The following is a 17,307-nucleotide window of genomic DNA, read 5'->3' as shown; positions in this document are numbered from 1 at the left end:
AGGTGGCTAGCTTCCATCCAGCTGGCTATGGTGTGGAGTCCGTTGTGGAGGTTGTCCTTTGCAGTGGTGGGATCTTTCGTGAGGGAGATGATGAGCTGAATGTCGTCGGCGTAGGAGACTATGTTGATGTGGTGTGTTTGTGCGATGTTGCCGAGGGGGGCCATGTATACGTTGAAAAGTGTAGGGCTGATTGAGATCCTTGAGGGACGCCACAGGTGATATTGGAGGCTTCTGATAGGAACGACGGGAGGCAAACTCTTTGGGTCCTGTCCTTGAGAAATGACGCAATCTAGTCCAGGGCTTTGTCGCGGATTCCAGTGTTGTGGAGGCGTGTGCGGAGAGTGTGATGGCATACCGTGTCGAAAGCTGCGGAGAGGTCCAGGAGAATGAGTGCTGCTGTTTCTCCTTTGTCTAGCATGGTCCTGATGTCGTCTGTTGCAGCAATGAGTGCGGTCTCGGTGCTGTGGTTTTTGCGGAATCCGGATTGGGAGGTGTCAGGTGCCTTGTTGTCTTCTAGGAACTGGGATAGTTGATTATTCATGAGTTTTTCTATGACCTTGGCTGGGTAGGGGAGGAAGGAGATCGGTCGGTAGTTCTTGGGGTCGTCAGGGTCTGCCTTAGGTTTCTTTAGCAGGGCGTTAATTTCTGCTTCCATCTCTCTGGGAAGGTGGCTGATTCGAAGGAGCTGTTGATGGTGTGGCAGAGATGGGGGGCGATGATGGTGTTGGCTTTGTTGAAGATGTGATGTGGACAGGGGTCCGATGGAGATCCAGAGTGGATGGTGGCCATGGTAATCGCGGTGTCTTCTGTGTTGACCGGGGTCCAGGTGTGGAGGAGGTGGGTGTTTCCTGGAGCATGGGTTTTGATGGTGTTCGTAAGAAGGCGAAGGAGCCCACAACACCTACAGCCAGGAAGGGGAAGGAGCCCACAACACCTACAGCCAGGAAGGGGAAGGAGCCCATAACACCTACAGCCAGGAAGGCGAAGGAGCCCACAACACAAACATCCAGGAAGGGGAAGGATCCCACAACACAAACAGCCAGGAAGAGGAAGGTGCCTGCACCTCCTGCCATGGAGGGAATGAGTCCTCAACTCTATCAGAGGCTGGGAGGGTGAAACCAACACCAACACCACCTGTGGTCACGGACCCTCACTGCCAGCAGAGGCAGGCCAGGAGGCACCATCACCTGTTGCCCCAGAGCAGCCCTCCCCACCAGCTGAGGTAGTGCAACTATCACCGCCAGCAGAGGCAGTACAGCCAGCACCACCAGCTGAGGACATGTAGGCCACCCTCCAGGGACTGATGTACAAGGGGCCCCCCCCAGAACCAGTGGGGAAGTTTCCCACCTCAGAGACTGTGACCTTGCACTCCCCAGCAATGGGACATGGGCATGGATCCCCCTGTAGAACCAGTGAGGAAGTTCCCGTATTCAGCTGAGATGCCCCCTCACCCCTCTGAGGTGCCTGCCCACTTGCAAAATGATGCCCCTGCAGTGTTCTCTTCGGATGATGTCAGGATACATGTTGGGCCTTGGACTGTGCCCTGTGGCCATGCGTGCCCTAATGACTTTGGACTGGACATTGGCTCTTTGTGAACATTTGTATATATTTGGTTCATGTGGTGGGTTTTGCTATGCTAATACATTTTCTGTACATCCATACTCTGGTCCTAGTGTTACTCTGCCGTGTGTTGTGTGCCATTGTTTTGTGTCTGCAGCTGGTTGTGTGTATGGTGTGTGTGTGTGTGTCGTGCATGTGTGTGTCACTCTCGTTTTCCTCCCTCCCTCCCTTATATGCTAGGCGGCTGTACTCACCGTTGTCATCTTCGTCGGCGTTGGTGTTCCAGGTGGACCATAACATAGAAGATCATTGGGAAGACTTGCAGTTCCGGGTTCCATGGCGGCGTTGTTCTTCCCTATGTCTCCGATGGTGAGTCATTTCTCTTCTGAGCTCTATTTCCACCAGGCTTTTGATGGCGTTGGTATTGCCTCATAAAAGGTGGCGGATTCGTGTGTCTTAATATGGTGGGCATTACTTTGTCTTCCGTCTGGCTGTTGATGGCTACCGCCGTGGTTAGTGTTGTTTCCGCCCTGGCGGTTGGTGTGGTATATTGGGTGTCTATGGGAATTATCACCACCATGGTCATAATTTGGTGGTACTTCCCGCCAGCCTGTTGGTGGTATTACCGCCACTTTATCACTCACTACCAGGGTTGGAATGAGGGCCTGAATGTCACATTACCAACCATGTTAATATAGGTCAGTGTTTAATGCACATGCTGACAGCACCTGCATGTGACACGTAACATGTATGACTGTACTCCTGCATGGCTAATTCCAGCCGTAATTCTTCTGAGAGAGATACGAGTCCAATTTAGGTGGGAAATAATTTACATCTCTAATTAAGAGGCAAGAAGTAATATCTGCTGTATGGATGTGCATGGTTATCCATTGTTAGCATATTTCTCCTATACCTGAAGAAAACTGCATACATATATTTTACGCTCAGCAGGGGTTATACCTTCTCTAAAGTCAAAAAGCGCTCTCGCTTAGTTTGCCTTTTCATACAACTTGAACATTCATACTAACCTGAAATGTATTGTAACCTTTTTTTAATCTTGTAAATGAGCATTGAAAGTGTTGAACATTTAACTACCTAAAATAAAATCGTCATAGGGTAAACTGATATCTTCATGTTGGTGACGATATGCGGGACTCAGAGTGGTGTATGCGTTGGGTATCCCTGACAACCTTATCTTTGTTTTGATAGTAAGAAGGTGCTTGTTGAGGGTATGTTTTAGAAATAAAAAAGCCTTGTGTGACTCCTATAACACAAGCTCCTGTGAATGCTGATTTTAATAATGAATATTCATGTATCTTGAGTGTTGGATTTGCGTAGAAAACGTTATAACTTAGAGAAAAATAATGCACGCTTTTGAAGGTGCGCCCACGTGACTGGCCGCCAATTTTCATGAAGTGTACTTATTAAAGGCTTATTCATATGAGATGTTGAATTTATGTTTGATTAATGTAGTAATATGTCATATTAAGGGTTATGCATTATGCATTAGCTTTATTAATCGTAGGCTTTAACTTAGCGGAGGTCTTGGCCTAGTTGCACGGCCTCATGTCAGCTGTATTTCTTAGGTGTTTAATAAAATGTCTGTTTAGAGAATTAAATTGTGACTTTCCACTGTACTGTCCATTTGCTCGTACCTAAAAGTCTTTCTCATGAGAACTGCTTGCTAGGTGATGATGCCCTTGCTAATGCAACATTGTTTAATGTAATGGGTGTGAGGCTGACTTTTGCAGGAGAAGACAAAGACCATACTGACTGGAGTATAAGAGTCAGTGATTCAAGTCTGGTATCCCTACTGGGAAGAGGCTTGCTGTGTAAAACGAGATACAGACGAACAGTGATGATGAAGATGATCCAACTCCAGAGACAGAGCGTGAAACAATAAATGAGGAGTAACCCCTGATTAATTTCTTTCCAGTGTTCATAGTGAAGGAGCTTCCTTCTGATTTACAGGGAACAGTTAAAGAGAAAGTGTGGGATCTGACAGGGAAGGAGTTGGTGTGATAAAGCGAGTTGAGGCAGTTAAAGTTCCTGTAAGGCTGAACACAATTTTTCCCCAGATTCCCCAGTACCACATGTCACAGTATATCCTTACTAAGGTTGCCCAGATTATTGCGGGATTTGTAAAACAAGGGGTTTTGAAAGAAGTGTTGAGAAGCCCATGTAATTCACTGATAATGGGATTGAAAAAGCCATGCGGGAAAGTTTGAATTATCCAAGATTTGAGAAAAATAAATGACATTATGATCAAATGTTGCCCTGTGCTGCCAAATCCTGCTGTGATAATGTTTCAGATTCCATGTGATGCTGAGTGGTTCTCTGTCATAGACTTGACACAAGCCTTCTTTTCTGTGCCTCTTCATGAGGACAGCAAATTTCTCTTTTGTTTCAAATTTGTAGACCAAGTTTACTGTTGGTGTAGAATTCCTCAAAGGTTTTCAGAGTCACCTTCCATATTCAATCAGATCTTGAAAAAGAATTTGGAGTTGTTGGAATTGCCTTTCCAATCAACCTTGGTAGTGTACATTGATGACTTGCTGACTGCGTCCAGAACAAAGGACGAGTGCAAGTATGAAACAATTGCCTTGCTGAAATATTTGGGAAAGAATGGTCATAAAGTGTCTCCACGTAAATTGCAATACTGTCAGAAAGAAGTGAAATACTAGGGTCACTAGATTGAGAACGGGTCGGGGAAAATATCCAGAGCAAGACTGACGCAATATGAAACAAATATTCTAGGGTCACCAAATGTGTCATTGAAAAGATATACAGTGCTTAACCCGGCAACCTTACTTCTAAATAAAAATGTTGAAATTGAAAAGTTGGAAGACATTGAGCATGATTGTCTTGAAATAACTGACTTGTGCGCAAAACCGAGACCTGATATTAGAGATTTCTTTGTTGACGTCTCATGTCTTAGAGACAGTATGGGAGACAATACGGGAACACGGAGAACAGGATGTGCTGTGTGCACAATTACAGATACCCTGGAAGCGTCTTGGCTTCCAGGAGTATATTCTACACAAGTAGCAGAACTGATAGCCCTTACTAGAGCGTGCCATGTTTCTGTCAGCTAAAAGTTACCATCTATACAGATAGGCAGTATGGATTTGGAACAGTCAATGATTTTGGTCAGTTGTGGTCACAGAGGGGTTGTCATGACCTCTTCTGTTTCACCAGTGAGAAATGGTTAGACAATTAAAGAACTGTTGCATGCTATCCAAATGCCTGAAAAGATTGCCGTAGTGAAATGCAGTGCACGTCTGAAATCGCAAGTCTGTGTCAATGGGAAATGGATATGCAGATCAAGTCACAAAGTTTTGCACATTGAACTGTATATCGTTCAAGGATAAGTGGAAATTGTTAACTAAAGAAGATGAAACATGTCCAAGTTTTGCATTGAAAGTAATAGATACCATTGGAAGAATTTAATACATTGCAAAATAATGTTGACAGGGAGAAAAAAACGTTCATGGAGCAAAATGAAATGTGTAAAGAGACAGGATGAATACTGGGTTTCAGAAGAGGGACAATTGGTTTTGCCAAATAGTCTGTTGTCCCAAATGGCTAGGTATTATCATGGACATGTTGGAAGGGATACCATGATACGCCTGTTCAAGCATAATTGGTTCAACCCGAGGTTTACACAAGTTGCTGAAGCAGTTTGCCATTGGTGCGTCATTTGCAAACAAATGGACGCGGGGAAAAGGACAGTGAATCATTTGAGCCACATTGGAAGAGCAGGAGGTCGATTCAGCAGAATGCAGATGGATTTTATTGCGATGCCTGTGTGAGGAGGCTTGAGATACATGTTGGTGATTGTAAAATCTTTAATCACTGGATTGAAGCGTACCCTACACAAAGAAATAACAGCCTCACAGTAGTGAAATTACTGTTTAGGGACCTGATACCAAGTCTTGGGTTTCCGATCTCCTTAAAATCAGATAGGGGAAGTCACTTCAGCAATGAAGTAATTGAATTCCTACGTGCAGCATTGAACATTGAGTAGAAGGTGCATTGTAGTTATCGCCCTGAAGCATCAGGACTAGTGGAACAAATGAATGGTACCTTGAAGTCAAGAATGGCAAAGATGTGTGCGTCCACGAATCTGAAATGGCCTGACGCACTGCTGTTAGTTCTGATGACAATGAGAAACATACCCGACAGGAAGATAGGATTATCACCGCAAGAAATCCTCATGGGCGGAGCAATGAGGTTGCCAGCGGTGCCTGCCAATTTGCTTGTAAGCATTGCAGATAATGTGGTGTTGGACTACTGGAAAGGACATGTTTGGAGCCTTGCAGGAAAGGCCCGTTCGAGGTGGTTCTGACCACTACCACAGCTGTGTTAAGTGCGCTGGAGTTCCGAGCTGGATACATGCAAGCCACACTAAAAAAGTGGGACATCCTTTGGATGATGAAGAGGAGTTGTTGAGAGTACCAACAACGACCAGACAAGCCTCAGAACTGGAAAGAGAAGAAAGAGGAACTGAGGCCGGATCTGAGCACATTGAGGACTGCTCAGCCACTCCTGTGAGAGACAAAGAAGAAGACCTCCAGGAGGGTGACAGTAAGCCAATCTCAATTGAGGCAGCAGGAGAGCCTAGTCAGAGGAGGGCTTTCCCAGAAGTAGACGAATGTGATTGAGAGACAAAAAGAGCAAACCCTGGACCCCGAGGGAGAAAGAATTGAGATGGATCAAAGCCAATGTGATCTGACTCCTCTTGAACCAGTTGCACGTCCGTCAAGAGAAAATCATAAAAAGCAAAAAGAAATTTCTAGTTCAACACCGAAAAGAGCATTGACCAAGGGACCACTGAAAGGAGATAAGTGGCAACAATTGAGGAAGAAGTAGATATGACATGGAGAAAATATCTGAGTGAAGGAGAGTTGCAGGGTGTTCGAAAGTTGAAGAGGAAGAGAATAGCAAGCCAAAGGTATGCAGGTCCTGAATGGGCATATGCAACTACAATTGAATGGCAGAGAGAGTTTTTGTCGTTTTGTTTTGATCGCGACATTCCAGTTCAATATTTTGGCACTTGAAGGAAGCTAATGATCTGGACTGTTGAAACAATCCGAGAAAAGTACAAAGAGAAAGAAACTGTTGAAAGTAAATGGACTTTGATAACCTGATTTGACAAGATAACCTGATTTGACAAGCTGCTAAACCAGATTTTTGACAAGATTACTGATTTTTTAGAAAAGGATCCTGGAAGTGAGACTGAAACCTGTAAATAATTGCTGAAAGAAGATTTTTGTTTTGATTTTTGCTGCATAGTTTCTAAATTTTCTCTTCTACTTTCTGATTCTTTACAGTTCAGGAGTAACATTAGTCAACAGGGTAGGAAGAACAGGTGCTGTAAATACATGAGTATTGGTTTGGCAATTGTATGCGTGATATTGTGTGTGATACTGATTGTGGGTATGACTGTTATTGACAAGAGTAGAGCCAACCATACTTCAGATTTAGAGACAACTACTGCATTAACAGCAATAGAGAAGTTTAGGCTTGATGAGAAATATCTACATGTAGATAATGCCCCAGGGGATTTTTCTCTCTAATGTCTTCTATTGCTTATTGAGTGAGTATGTTGATACCATAGATGCGAAGAATTGTTTTGTGAGTACGCAGATTTCTTCACCAGTCAAAGAAGGAGTTACCTATCATAGTTTGCCTCTTATGGGATAAGTTGCAGTCTGTTACTAACACGATTTTATAACCAGGAGTACATTCAGTACATTTACTCCAATCAGAACGTAGTGTTTTCGTTTGTACCATAATTAGATACTTGAGTAGAATAGCTAAGGATAATGACATAGTATTAGTTAGAGGTTTCTTTGAGCCTACTTTAACTTTTGGCACAGCATATCCACACCGTAACAATCTTTAGAAAAGATCTTTTTAGATCACACAGATTACAGGAGAAAAGCATTGCAAGTTAGAGAGAAAAGGACTTTTAGAAATGATTATGCTTATAGCGCAATAAAAACTCAAGGGAAATTAGCTTTAGATGCGCAACACGTAGGGAAGCTTTGTGTGTATAGGCCTAAATCTAGTATTTATACTTTGTGGGAATGAGTGAATGTAGACATGTGTTTTTGTTTCAGACTAAGTGGACATTTATGTTGAATGGACAGGATCCAGTGATTCCTGGTATATATTACTTTTGTAGGCCTAATGCCTATTACCGTCTTCCAAGAGGATGGTATGGCACATGTTACTTGAGGATAGTTTTCCCAAAGATGTTCCAGCTAGACAACGTAAAGAAATTTCTGAAAAGGACTGAATTACATCACATTAGAGAGTGGAGAGAGTCTACTTTTGGTATCGTAGGAGATGTATTTGGAGTAATGATTCCTTTAGTAGGAGATGTTCTGAATTCACTAAAGATTCAATTGTACTATTGTGGATAACATGCTGACAAATTTTTCAGGAGCCATGATCCTGTTAGATACTGAATTAGCTGCTAAAAGAGCTATGACTCTTTGGAACCGCCTTGCTTTGGACATTCTTTTAGTAAAGGACTTTGGAGTTTGCCAAATGCTTAATTCAAAGCATTGCTGTTCATTCATTCCTGATAATAGTAAAGAAATTATAAACTTACTTACTAATCTGACTAATGGGAGTGCTGATTTCAAAGAATTGAAAGAACCAGGTGTTTGGGAGAAAGTTGGCAAAGGATTTGCTTCAGTGGGAAATTGGCTCAGCAATATTGGGAAAGGGATACTACTGAAAATAATACAAGGGATATTGATTATAGTGAGTTGCATAATTGGAGTTTGGGGAATGTGTAAATTGTGTAAAAGGATCAAATTGAAGAAGACAACGAATGGTCAGAGGAAGGAAGAAATGAAAAGAGAAACATTGTTTAGGGAAAATTCAAAAAGGGAACGAACATTGGAAGGGTTGGAGATGACAGAATTTTAGCTGGAGCGGAAATTTGTGTGGAAAGATTTAGTGTGATGACATATTTAGTCATTAGAGGAGGGATTGTTAACACTGATTTTAATAATGAATATTCACATATTCTGAGTGTTGGGTTTGCGTAGAAAATGTAATAACTTAGAGAAAAATAATGCACGCAGTTGAATGTGCTCCCACGTGATTGGCCGCCACTGTTCACGAAGTGTACTTATTAATGGCTTATTAATATGAAATGCTGAGCTTATGTTTAATTAATATAGTAATATCTCATATTAAGGGTTATGGATTATGTATTACCTTTATTAATCGTAGGCCTTAACTTAGCAGAAGTCTTGGCCTAGTTGCAGGGCCTGTCAATGTGTATTTCTTAGACGTTTAATAAAATGTCTGCTAAAGAAATAAATGTATGATTTGCCACTGTACTGTCCATGTGCTCGTAGCTAAAAGTCTTTCACATGAGAACTGTTTGCTCGGAGATGATGTACTTGCTTATGCAATATTGTTTAATGTAACATGTGTGAAACTGACTTTCCCAGGAGAAGACAAAGATAATACTGCCTGGAGTATTAGTTGCAACTATATTGTTACCTGATGAGCCGAATGATGGGAGCAGGACAAGAGAAGCCAATTGTCGACATGTGAACCATGTAGTAGTAGAAATGTAGATTTGAAGTTTTAGTTTTATTGGTCAAAGCGTGAACATGCGATCCTCTGACCAATTAGGATGTGAGAAGTAGTCTTAGGAAATCTAATTTAGCCAGACTGCACCGAGAAGAAGACACCATTCTACCCATTCCTCTTGAGAGTTTAGCTATATTCTTTTGAATTGCTTAGAGAGACTTTGCTTTTTTTGAACTTTGATGCTGAATCCTAATGCCTTGCTGACCAGACTGATGTCCTGATGACAAAGACCGTCACAGCTTGCTGACTCAAACTGAGGATAGGTATATTGACCATGATATTGTTTGCTATGTCTATTTGCTTTTTTTCTAGGTACCAACCGCTATTTTGATAGAGCCTTAGTTAGATGTTTTCCAAATTTGTGCTGACTAACTTGTTTTGCATGAAATCTAAACATGCTAATTCTAATCTGGTGTTAACTAGGGTTCTCACTGATGAAGTTCGGTATATGAAATAACAGCTGATGTCTTTTCCGTGCTGAAACTAAATGTATGTAATATTGTTTGTGCAATTATTCTTGCTATTAATTTGTATTGTAAAATTAGAATGTGTAGTAGCTGAAGCTTTGATTAGATTGTGATTCTTTCACCGCTTTGGACAGCCAGTATTGTTTCTGTATGTTTGTCAATTGATTTTAAGATTAATTTACGTTACATTAGTGGTGTTTCATATAGGGAAATAAATATTCTAACTTTTACATAAAGATGTGGTTATTAATGACTGTAAGGTCATGGTGTGTGACAATTACTGACTCATTGATTTGCTAATGTTATTGATTGTTATTGGTTATGGATCTGTGCATGTACAGGATATATGGTGGGAAAGCCTCGAAGCAAGTTAAAAGGTTCATCTTTTTACCTATTAAGGTGTGACCCGCTAACACTCCCTCTAGGGCAGCTTTTACATGAAAGTGAGCTGCCTGTCAGAAACAAATGATTCCCTGAGGCTGTGTTATCTTGAAAGTGTGCTGCTTGCAGGGTCTACCATGGAGGAAACCAGTTCTTGAGTGATCTGTGACTTGCACCGGTCAGGCAATGCACAAGCACCTGTACTGCTAATTTGACGATGCCATTCACTGTAGTTCCTTTTTGGGGCAAGCTGTAGCTCTGCACATTAAAAAGAGGAAGATCACTTCTATTTTAATTCTCACAATTATTATATTTTACCACTTCAATTTAGTCTACCAGAATAATGAGTTCCACTCAGAGATAAGATTCAACGGTAGGGGCTCCTTCTCAGTTGCAGACTTAGAAACTTCTGCAGACATTTATGTACGACTGTGTCAACACTGCTTGTCAGGTTTGTGTGCTCTGTCATGTCTCACAGTACCTAACACATAGAGGGGCAAAATTACTAAGTGCTTGCATCGCATTTGCATTGTGCAAGTTGTTACAAGGCAAACCTTGAGCCACATTAGCGTAATTTGTTTTTTTTACATAAATGTGGCTCAACGAGGCCAACATCCTCGTGCAACATTTACAAAGTGGTGCAGTGCATGCATTGCGCCACTTTGTAACCCTTTGCACTGCATTATGCCTATGCCAGGCATGATGTATACAAAGGTGGTGTTCCCTTGTTAGGTGGAGCCGAAAGAATGGAGCAAAGAAATATATCAGATTTCCTTTCGCCATTTTATGCAGCACTTTTAACACCTGCTCAGAGCATGCGTGAAAAGGTGGCTTCCATTATTTAGAATGGGCCCTATGTATTCTGCAGGAGTAGCGCCAACATTTTGGTGCTAATCTTGCAGAGTACATCATTAGCGTTACATAGTTTGACGCTATTGCCCCTACAATGCGCCATGGTGCGCTGTATTTTAAATATAGTGCACACATGGTGGTGGTAGGGGGTGCTAAGAGGTGGAGGGAAAGTGGTGCTGCACTCGGTGCAGCACCACTTTCTATAAATCTGCCCCCAAGTCCTTTAGTGGGACTTACTGAGCCATCTTCTTTGGCTGAGCATAATTTACTAAATCTAAAGTAACGCAAATTATCTTGAGGCATATAGGGGTTCCATGGGTGGAATATGGACATTTCCACGCTTCCACACATTCCGAGATTTACAAAGAGTTGTAAACCTGGGAATGCATCAGAATGGTACACCTCCCAGACTCAGGCTTGATGAGGAGAAATATTGTTATTTCTCCTCATTGCTTGCTTTTTCTATGTGTGATGCATTTACAGTACACATAGAAAAAAAAGAAAACATGGAATTTTTTTGGTGGAGGAAGGTGACCCTTCCAGCACCAAAACAATCCTGCTCATAACGCAGGCACCCTTGCAGCATGAGCCGAGGGTCCCAGCGTTGGTGCTTGGTTGCACACAGTGTGCCAGCACCATTCGGGAGAACAGGTGCACCACATCTTGATAGATATGGCTCATTTCTGCTCTTTCCCTTTCATGCAACGCAACACAGCAAGTTCCCTGTGTAAAAGGTTAGAAAATCTCGTCCAGAGGTCTTTCACATCTAAGTGCAACTTCTTTTTTTAATTCTTTGTGGGCACGCCAGATTTCCAGTAAATGTGTTTTAACACCAACTGTGCTGCTGGCCTTAATTATTGCTTTTGTTTTTGTAGGTTCGACTAGTCATCCTACTGTGTCAACCTAGGGAACGCTGAGTGTGTTACATCTGGTGTTGACTTCATCAGCATTTGGCTCTACAAGATGCCTTACGGCGTGAGTTTTTATTTGATTTCTATAAGAATGACATAGTAAAAAAATACTTTTTTTAGTATAGAGAATATGTTTGATGAACAAAAAGATGACAGTAAATAGTTTACATTTATCTTAACTTGTGTAAAGTGTAGATGTCAAGGTGAATGTGAACACGGGCATATGACCAAAAACGGCAATACCAAGGAAACAATGAATGATGGCATGAAAAACGAACACACTGGAAGATAGCTAAGCACAAAAGCATGAACCAAGCAACGGTGACTGAAAAGAAAAAAAGTACGTTGACCATTGGACCCTTTGCTACAAGATAGGATTGTTCTAAATTTGTGTCACTAAAGATATTGTGCTTGACTTCTGTGGCTTATTCACAAGGTCAGCTTAGGCTGTTCTTGTTGTCATGGTCTCTTTAGTATTGGCTGAGAACTCTGCATATAGGAAGATAGGCTTGTCCTATCTTTTTATGTGTGGAGTTCTCTGACCGTACTGTGGAATCTCCACAGTCATAAATGTACTATTAACTCAAAGTTTGTGAATAGCAAAAAAATAATAAACTGATAAAAAGGTGTAAGTTCACCTTTGTAAATCAGGCCCTTCGGAGTAAGAAGTAGAGTCCTCCAAGGTACATTTTTGGCATAATCTGTGAGTGCGCAAATAGGGATATAGTGTGGCCAAGATACATATTTGTATTTTGTAAGGGCAGTAAGTCTATTTATACATCTTTATATTTATATCTATTATATGAATATACATAAATGTATATAAATGTTGCCCCGATACGCTCACCACTAGGTAGATACATTTAGGACCATGTTTTCAGAGGAAATAAATTTTTTGGTTTGCTAATAACTTTGGCGCCTTTTCACAAATCTTCACCAAAATTTTCCCAAAAAGTCTCATCCACCTCAGCTCCTTCTGGGAACATTTTAGGGCAGAGAAAAAGAGAAATCCCAAAATGTGTTTTGCCCATTCATTCTTCCATAGGAAAATTCAACAGTGATACCACAAAAGTAGCTGAACAATATTACACCAAACTTGGCAGAAAACTATATCTTGTTCCAGAATACACGCTTTTTGTGATTTACTGTAATTCAGTTCAGTAGCTTTTGAGAAATTAGGGATGAAAAAATATAGATATTTCGCACCTCGGAGAATCCGGGGAGCCAACAGATTTAGAGATAAGATCTGAATGGCCGCTATCACATCAAGAAAGATGTGGCAGCAGCCATCTCAGGACTCAGGAACTCAGACCTCTTTCCTAGAATAAGGAAAATGAAAAGATATGGAGGGCAAAGTAGAGATATCTTGTCCCCCTAGGCCTAGTGGGGGGATCTCTGAGGCACCCCGTGGGGCTAAACATTTTTTTTTTTTTATTGATGCTGTGGATCTGCAGAAGATCCCCAGATCTCCTGCTTAAATAAAAAAAAAATATGGTATTTTGGCTTTCATTAGGAAGCCTCGGGGAAGGCCAGAGGAAGGTGCATTAGTGTTTCTGTGGATAAGAGGGCATGAGGCTCCTCTCCCAAATCCACGGACATACCCTAGGGACCTCATCCCCTATAGCCGTATCTGATATAAAAGGGAAGGGGTCATGCAGCACCAGATTGGCCTGGGGGACCCCCATTCCCTGGGGCTGATTGTAAAATAAAGTACTGGCTTGGTTTGGCTTCTGGTGGTGGATGTCCACCAACTCTTGGAAATACCCTGGGGTATTTTGGATCATGCCCCTCTTTTGTTCCAAATTGGCCTTGCCACTTCAGTGCTGCAGCCTTTGTGGTGTATTAACGCATGGTATCATGTGGATCCCGCAGCTCTGACTTTGGGTAGCAGGAGATTCCCTCCTACCTCAAGATAAATGTGGGTATGGTGGAGTCGGTACGCACAGTATAGGTGGCCAGTAAACCGAACTTGAGAGACTTGGTTAAAGGGTATCTCTGAAACCAGCCACCAAGTAGGTCGTGTTTCAAGTGGTGCCCCCAATTAGGGATGCTGAGGGATATTTGTGTGAACAGGTCCTGAATGGTGCACAGGTTTTTGACTGTGGTTGCTATATACAAGTAGACATCAATCCACTCATGAAACTGTGCACCCAGTGTTGCAAGATATTCCAATGCCCTTGTTATCTCTGTCATTGGCTGGAGGCCTTGACCACCTGCTTGTGGTAGAGGAGGTTGGGAATACGCTCTCTGAATTGTCCACAGGGAAAACTCCCAGCCCAGACAGGTTTCTGTTTGAGTACTATTGAAAGTTTGGCAGCCTTCTGCTCATTCACCTGTTTGCAATGTATGAGGACGGGGCTGATCTCAGAGCTTTTCCTAAGAGGTTGGACGAGGTAATGATCATGTAGATTCCCAGACTGGGCCAGCTATTAGGTAGGGGTTCTTCCTATCAGCGTATCTCTCTCATTAATGCAGAAGTGAAGGTGTTTGCTCAGGTTTTGGCCACTCACCTGCACCATGCTTTGTCCTATCTGGTTCACCTGGATCAGTGCAGCTTTATACCTGTCCCTGCCACACAACATTGTATCTATTGGGTCCAGGTGGCTATTGCTCAGGACTGTTGCTTTTGCTGCCCCTCTGCTTTGCATTTAGTGGATTTGGAGAGGGCCTTTGACACCTTGGGCTAGTCTGTTCTGAGAGCTTTGCTGGAGTGGGCAGGGCTGGGCCCCCATTTTCAGACCATTGTGTGGATCTTCTGTATGCTTGCCCCACCACTCGGGTTCAGATCTATGGCACCTTGTCTCCTTCCATCCCTATTTGTAGGGAAACCTGGCATGGCTGTCTCTGTTTCCCTCTTTTATTTGCTTTGGTGATTGAGCCCCTGGCACGCTTCATTCATTGCTATGCTCGTATTTAGGAATAGTCCAGGAACAGCGACCTTAAGGAGCATTTCGTTCTCTTTGTGGACAATATTTTGGTGTTCCTTGTAAACCCCCAGGCTTGTGCCAGAGAGCCCTGGAGATCCTGAAGATCTACAGGCAGGCATTTGGTATCAGAGTTTATGAGGCTAAATCCCTGTTGGTCTCATTATTGGAGTTGCGAGCACCTGCTCCTGGCAATCTGTGATCCCTTTGAGCCACCTGTACTTCATATATCTGGGGCATTCATGTTTTGTGCCTTGCAGACCTGGGCTAGAGCCTTAATCTGACCCTCCCCACCACCAGCTGCAAAAATGAAATGGGACGTGCAGAGATGGGTCTGTCTTCTGCTGTCTGTCCTACTCTGAGTGGCTCTTTTCAAAATTATGATTTTACTCTGGTTTGTTTTTTACTTTCCATATCCAATCAGGTGATGGTTCAAATCCTTGGCTGCATTGATCCATATCTTTCTCTGGGCCGCCAGCCCATCTCATGTGGTCTTTGTGAATTGCCTGCATTCCCCCTTTGATGGCTGGATGGGCCTGGCGGGTCTTTATTGCTACTACTTAGTCTTGCAGCCGGTCGCTGAAAGAGACTGGTTCACTGGGGGGTTTGGTGACCCGACTTACCAACTTGAGTTGGTCTCGCTTTGATTGGATAGGCTGCTGGGCCTGCCTTATGGGACGTGGATTCCTCACTCCCTCACAGATTGCACCCAGCTAACTTTGCTGTGCTGGTTGGAACCACTGACCTACTGGGCTTACCCTCCCTGTGACAGGGTACGTGGCTACAATATACTGCATGTTTGGAGGTCTTTGTGTAGTGGGACAGGATTGGAATCACTCCTCTTGGGGACATCTGGGTGGCATTTCAGGAGCAGGAAGGGCATTATCAGCTTTCTACCACCTAATTTCATAGGTAGCTCCAACACGCCCTGGCAGCCAATGTTCCCCCTAACACGCAACTCCCAGAGTTCAGTCCCCTTGAGGCCAAACTACTGATGGTAAAGGTGTTGTTTGGAGCTATCTCTCTGATTTTTCACTCCTTGATTGTCAGTGCCCCAGACCGTTTCACCACATTGCACCTGAGGTGGAAAGCCTGGGTGGGAGAGCTTGAGGATGTAGTCTGGTGCAAGGCTAGGGTAGCCCCCCACCGAGAGCTGATGATCTCCACACGCCTGAGACTAGTGCAACTTCATTTCTTGCATATGACTTACATGACCCCCCTGTGGCTCTACCGGGTAGGCAAGGCTTCCCAGGCTGTCTGCACCAGATGTTCCTTGCCAGCTGCGGACTTCTTCCATCTTTGTCTGGTTCCCTTCTGGGAGGGTATTGGGATGGGAGGTTTCTGTGAAGCTTGACTATAGTCAGGGTGGAGTTGTTAGGGTTGTTGGATGATGTGGGTGGCCGTAGGATAGGACGCATTTTCATTGAGGTGGTGACATTGGTGGCCAAGCAAGACATTGGTGGCAAATGGAGGTCCCTGACCTCTCCTACATTGGCGGAGAGGCAAAGGGAGGGTGGACTGGTGTGCTCAGCTGGAGTGGCCCATATATGAAACCCTAGTTTGCCCTTGTAAAGAAGAGAAGATCTGGGACGGGTGGTGGGCTTATCACTGACTGGATGCAGATACTGGCTGATTATTAATGTCTAGTGACTGTTTTCTATAACCCTTGATGGCTTGATGGACTGGAGTCTCTTTTTGTTTTGTTTGATTGTTTTAGTGTGCAATGTAAAAATCAATAAAAGTTGGCTATAAAAAAATAATGTAATGTAAATAATGTAATAAAGCAACTCCAATGTTAGCCTATGAGAGGCCTTGCAGTAGTGAAAAACAAAAGTAAGAGTTTTTCAGTACCAGGACAACTTAAAGGTGCATGCCCATTTTTTAATACACTGTATCCTGCCCTTGGGGGTGTCCAGTGCCTACTTTTGGGGTGACATATTTATTAAAAAGGAAGGTTTGGGCCTGGCAAAAGGTTTATTTTGCCAGGTGAAATGGTAGTTTCAACTACACCTACAAGCGCTACAGTGAGACATGTTTAAAGGGGATACTTAAGCGGGTGGCACAACCAGTGCTGCAGGCCCACTAGTAGCATTGCTGGCCCTGGGAGCTTGTAGTGTCACTTTAATAGGGACTTGCAAGCAAATTAAATATGCCAATTGGGTGTAGACAATCTGACCCCATCCCAGCCATGGGCGAGCTCCAGATGGAGGGGGGCACTGATTACTGACTTTCTGGCCGATATGACCATCTGCTGGCCCATGCAAGAGGTCTGTGTGGCCAAACACTGCTTCAGAGGCCCAGCAGCAACAAGAGCCATGGGTGAGCGTGAAGCTCAGACTACCAAGTCTCTCTGGCACCCTAGACGTCTCCTCCTCTCTACCCCATGTCACTCTCTAGACATCAGAGGACCACCAACAACGCAAGAGAGATCCCACGCAACGTTGTCAGTCTTCATCTCTGCTGGATGACGCCTCCGATCCCAAACTGGATGCCCTGACTGCTTGGAGCGGTTTGGATCAGGCACTTGGGGGCTGTCGGGCTGGTGGCCCCGGCGCTCGGCCTCCGCTGAGGGTGCTTCTGTGACTTGCT

The sequence above is a fragment of the Pleurodeles waltl genome, chromosome 1_2 (assembly GCF_031143425.1).
Source record: "Pleurodeles waltl isolate 20211129_DDA chromosome 1_2, aPleWal1.hap1.20221129, whole genome shotgun sequence".
In the NCBI taxonomy this organism is placed as follows: Eukaryota; Metazoa; Chordata; class Amphibia; order Caudata; family Salamandridae; genus Pleurodeles; species Pleurodeles waltl.
This window is presented reverse-complemented; position numbering follows the sequence as displayed.